At 39.9% G+C, this 5,776-nt stretch overlaps 1 protein-coding gene across 1 annotated transcript in view; it reads right to left on the reverse strand.

The window, feature by feature from the left end:
• Positions 1-5,770, reverse strand: part of trps1 (trichorhinophalangeal syndrome I) — a 101,672-nt gene extending 95,902 nt beyond the window's left edge. Inside the window, exon 1 of the mRNA XM_020597574.1 lies at positions 5,593-5,770. The gene's annotated coding sequence lies outside the window, so the exon portion shown is untranslated. The remainder of the gene's footprint in view (positions 1-5,592) is intronic.
• Between the last annotated feature and the right edge of the window lie 6 nt (positions 5,771-5,776).

Raw genomic sequence — 5,776 nt, forward strand, 5'->3', positions numbered from 1 at the left:
TTTCCCCTTGTGAAACCCTTTAAACCTAGGACAACACCTGCACTATAGCTTGGAGAAAGGGGGAAGCAGCAACTCAAAGCCACACAACATTAACGACATGCAGAAAACGTGTAAGGATTAAAGCATGAAGTCAAATTTGTCCAGCATATGGAATGTATAGGAAAAACCACTATTTTGTAGTAAATGAAACATTGCTATCATCTTGACAACAGCAGTTCATTTTCTCACAACTGAGCAAAATGAACAGATTGATTTTCATTGAGAACATCATTCAGTTGAAATTTAACTGAACACGGCATTGGAGCGAATCGTTCGCCGAGTTCTACACGAGGCCAGAACTCGCACGAACAGTGATTGATAACTGAACGCCTGGGCGCGCAGGAAGCATCACAGTGCTGAGTCAAAGCAGTCCAAACTCGCAACTCATAACACATCACAAAACAAGCCAGCAGGTTTTCACAGACAAGTGAGTTTTCATGAACTTGTTCAGAAGCCAAAGTTCTGCTAAATGAAGATTAAAAATGGCCTGATAAATCACTCTTCCCATAAAATACAGCATATGCCCATCTAGAAACAATGCTATCTACTGTATGTTTTAGGGATTTTATAGACACTCATATGCAGTAAATTACAAGGAAGAGACAGGTGCTGTGGGGTTTGAAATATCCAATCTTCTGGTAACAGGGCTATACTGCTGACTATGTCACCACCTTCCACTGATATGTGCCTAAATGCACTCAGCCTTCACTTTATCAGTCTCCACTGTATTGTGCCACAAGGATTATTTACTCTCGGATCAAAGGAAGAAGAAGAATCGTCCTATATTCAGGATTTTTCTGTTTGGAAAAAACTAAATAACGCAGAGGGAATCATTTCACCCTAAACCAAGACCATGTGCTCGTTATCTGAAGCAGGCCGTCTGAAAGACAGACTTAAAAGTCTGAAATAGACCAAAGACATTAGAGACGAAATCAAACCTAAACAAGGCTGTGCTAACCACAGACAGAGAGTGAGGATGACATTTAGGGCATTTAGCAGACACTCTTTGCCAGACTGACTTCCAGTAACTGCAACACGAGAATAAGCTCAATCTCAGTATCCCAGACATTACAAGCAGCTTTATATAAAGCAATGAAAGAGCCAAAACAAAGTCCCCTGGCAGTAAAATAAGTTAAATATAAAAAGAATTGTGTCCTTGGGATATGAGCAAAACAAGAGAGTGGGTAATAAAGAAGTGCTAGCTACAGAGCTTTGAGCCAAGAGATCCAGAAGCCCTGCAAAAAGGTTTTTTTCCTTTAAATAAACAATTGGTGACAAATGGATGTTTTCCTTTATCTGAACTGCAGGCAGGACTGAGATGAATAACGGCTGATTGCTCTAATAGATGCTATCCTTTCCTAATATTGGAAACACAGAGTCGAGACACAATCATAAATAAACAGGGTTAGAAATTAGAAATAAATAGGAGTTGTGCATTCACATAAAGAAAAGTCCCTTCAGAAAATAATCCTCTCTCTCTTCTGATCTTCTTATGTTTAACTAATATGTTATCTGCTAAGATTGTCTGAATACAGATGTTATTATGGCACAATCTTAATGCAGAGGTATGAGATTTATCTTATGATAAACTACTTGAGACTCTCCATAGGTCTGACACATCAAACTGCACAACTAAAACTCAAAATTTAAATACAATAAAGTCTTCAAACTGTTGCTTCCAGTGCCACATCAATCACTCCTCAAGTTTATTTCCAAACTGTCTTCATTATTCAGCTCAACACATTTGCATAGGAGCGTCAGGCAGTCAACTGTGTTTCACTTCAGACTCATCCACAGTGAGCAACAGGTTTGTGAATGAGATTACCTAATATGTTAGCATGCTCCTATGCCATCTACTCACAGGAAACAGGTTTGCCGATTAGTTATAATAAGTCAAGGTGAACTTTTAACAAAAGTCCTTTTGCTCCATGTTGTCCTCCTTAAAACTGGGACACAGTGCAGCGAGAGAAGACGCACATCAACTCAGACCAGAAGGAGAGAGACAGCAGCAACTGAGCAGAGCAGAGGTCGTAGAGGGATTATGTGTATTTCCTTGACTTTAGAAGATAACGTAAGGCGAAGAAAACTCCTCAACTCTGTAGCATTAAGCAGCAGAGGTTTTGCAGAAGTTCAATAAATCCTCTAAACTTGTTTCGCCTCTTGGGCTCTAGTCTAGACAAGGTGTGATGATTTCTTTTACTGTATAAAACAGTCCCATCGGGTTTCTGCAAATTTTTTAGGTCTTGCAAAAATGTCCAGTCTTTATATCATGTTTCTGGAGACTACAGTTATTTTTGCTTTTCCTCCGATTTTTACAATTTTTTAAACTGATAACTTTGCTTCTTTATACTGATATTCACCAAATTTTTCAGAATAAGTTAAGTCTTTTAAAGAAAACTAGGTAAAAACAGTCATTTCCATTGCTCAAACTCCTTTATAATTTTGAGGCAGAAAACTCAATCGCACCTACCACTGGAATCACTACAGATTCTCCCCAAAAGCTGCTTGAACTGGTTTAAAGCCTGCCGTTACACTACACCTCACATGGGCCTTGCTCCCCTCCTGATGCACTCCTATTTTGAAATGACCAAATACAAATGCATGGCAGCCCACAAAATCACTACAGTTGCTCCTCATGTTTTACAGAACATCAAACCATCAATAAAATACAGGAGATACATTCCAGCTAGTTGAACAGGACACTGCTGACTTCCCTCGCTCCATGTGTTCTCTCCCTCTCTCTCTCTCTCTCTCAAAAGTTTCTGTCTTCCCAGTTCCACCGCAGAGAGCCTTCACATATTGCAGCCATATGAGTAAGCCTGGCTGCCTCCACAGCTCATACCAACACACACACACACACACACACACACAGGGAAAAGTGCTGTGCTCTCTCCCACTCTGTCTCACACACACATACATGAAAAACTTTTACAGGCAGAGGTTTTCTTTAGGAAGTCGTCAGCTGTTTTGACATCTAATAGCAGCTACGAACAAGGCCATAATACACTATGAAAATCAATGTCTGGAAAGAGGAACATTGTTCTTTAGTAATGGAGCTAGATTAATACAGTGGAAGACCAAATTTTATGAAAACTTGCTAAACAGATTGAGATCTTTAAAAAAAAAATTAATGTAAAAACAAGTTATTTGGATGCAGCTGTTCATAGGAGCGACTATACACTAGGCTGGAGTGCACAAGTGAGTGGAAACAAGGGAAAAACATTAACAAACAAGGCAGAAGAGCAAAGCACTGTCTAAAAAATATTCCCCACTAAATTTAATTTAATGTCTGCTGAAAAGCATTTCACCTTACTTTACATACAAAAGTACCTGCATACTCTGTGAGGAGTATCAAACTAGCAAACTGATATTTGACAGGTTACAAAAACATAAAAAGGTAATTTAAAAAAACTTGATTACAACTATAAAAAATTGTGGAACAATTAAAATATATGCCACCATTTTGCATACAAAGTATTGCAAAACGAGTGTTGAAACACAAAAAGTTTCATATGAACCTGCACATCGCATAAATTTACTAGACACTAAACTTTGCCTGAGGCATAAATAGCTATTTAAGGCTTCTATTGTAAAACGTCAGTAAACTTGATTCAACTTTGACAGCATTTGTGAGACTTTATAAAGTATTTTCTTTTAGAAAACGTAACAGAAAGAACAATTTGTCATATCTTAAATATTACTGAAGATGTAGCTCGACTCTAAACACTTACTCGGCTTCTCGAGTCTAAACACTTACTCGGCTTCAGAATTAGATTTGAGTTATTATGCTGCCTGTAAAGCTGCAAAATAAACCTTTAAAGTTTAATAAAATCATTTTGTTCATTTACTTTTTTTTTTCCTCAAAAGATCCTCACAGTTGTATGACTCGAAGGGGTGCATGTAGGGGCTGAAGTTGTCCAAAAAGTTGTCAGAGAAAAAGGTTTTTAAGGAAAAGCTGTAAGGCGTAACTGAGGGTTTAAGATATTAAATTAAAATTTAAAAACAAAATATCTTTACATTTACGCTTGACCCTGAAACCCAAGTAGAACTACAAATAAGCACAAATGTTTTACAACTAACCTTACATGGGATTTTCCAGTGAATTAATACATTATTATTTACCTGATCAAATGCAAAGCTTTGAAGAGAACTTTAAAGACAAGTGGGGTCTCAGGGGCCCGCTCTGGTAAAAAAAAAAAAAAAAAAAATGACAGAGGTTATCTGTTGAATAAAAGTCGGCCCACATATAAGCAGTTCTTTGGGGGCCAGGACTGGAGAACTGTGAGGGACTATGTACAAAGCTTCCTCGCAGTGTGTGCCTCATTGTACTGGCCTCACATACTCTGCTCTCCCCACAGAGTTGTCATGCCTACCCAGCTCCCTTATCTCAAAGGAACATCACAGTTTCTTACGACAGAGGGGAGGGGGGACTTTTTCAAAGTTGAGTGGAAATGCAACTCAGGCTTCCCGGCATCACTCACGAAAAGTTCAACAACAGCGGCGAAAAAATAAATAAATGCGGGACGTTTATGCTGATAAGTGCTTGTCTTCCTTTCAAGTTGATAAGAGAGGATGTCTGTGGATCTTTTACAATTCACATCCACCATGCGCTCTCGAGGAGCTTCCTAACAATGAAAGAGGTGCAAAAACAGCGCCATATCGGCTGTAAACCACTTGATAAACACAACCTCTTTGGCCTAGAGTTTCACAACTTTCCCCCCTTTAAGCGAATAAACTACAACCATCTATCTATGTTCATCTTACAGCATAAACCTCTTTCTCGCCCTCTCGCCGACGTGCGTCATTCGGAGGACCAACAAATATGAACTTGAGTATCAAGTTTGCAGTCGGAATAGTAGTAACGAAAAAGTTATCAATGAAAATATCAAAAAGTATCACACGGTAGTTACACCAGCGCTACGTTGTTGCCCCAAAATCACTTCAAGTCGCCGGCTTCTAGCAACTCAGTCAGGGTGCCGCATATCGTGAATGAATGTCAAGAAAAACAAAAAGCAAGAAACAAAACTTAAGATAAACACAAACCTACTTGAGGCGACTAAGTCACTCCGCGTCCTTTTGCTGCTGGCTTCAAACTCAGTCTTAAATCAAAGCAATAGCCATCCCCAGTATCCCCTCAATTTGTATTTGTGTAGCGTTTGGGTGTCCTAACCTAAATGTGAGTTGCCATGTGAATTCCAAGCGGTGCAGCTCTTTTCCTCCCTCATTCAGCAGATCCCCCTTTCCTCACCGAAAGCTGCTCAGGCCGTTAGTTACATAAGACGCAAACCGACTGCTGCCCGTCGTAAAACTACCAACAGCTAACAGAGTTATTTTGTATCCTACACGCACCATTGATAGCCGGGCTTCCTTTTATGACGAACAGATTTCATCTTCTCACTTGTCCGAGAGCATGCATTTCGCCATCTACAACTCCAACCGTGCACCGTCGCTGCGTTTCCCCCCCCGTTTACAATGCCACTGCACCAACTAGTAGAAAGGGCTGTATGCATGGTGTGCATTTGTGTTAGTGGTGTTTCTTTTGGAGCAGCTTACCTGTTGATCAAAATAAGCATTAGCCTCTTTTCTCTCTGTGTGTCTCTTTCAGCAGCCTGTTAAGATGGTGGCTGGCTGGCTGGCTGGCTGGTTCGTCTCTTTGTGGGGTTTTTGTTTGTTGATGATGTCGGACGGGGTGACTGTGTCTTGGCTGTCTCTTTTTTCTTTGGTCTGAGAGGGAAAG

The sequence above is a fragment of the Monopterus albus genome, unplaced genomic scaffold (genome assembly GCF_001952655.1).
Source record: "Monopterus albus unplaced genomic scaffold, M_albus_1.0 scaffold34.1, whole genome shotgun sequence".
NCBI classification, from domain to species: Eukaryota; Metazoa; Chordata; class Actinopteri; order Synbranchiformes; family Synbranchidae; genus Monopterus; species Monopterus albus.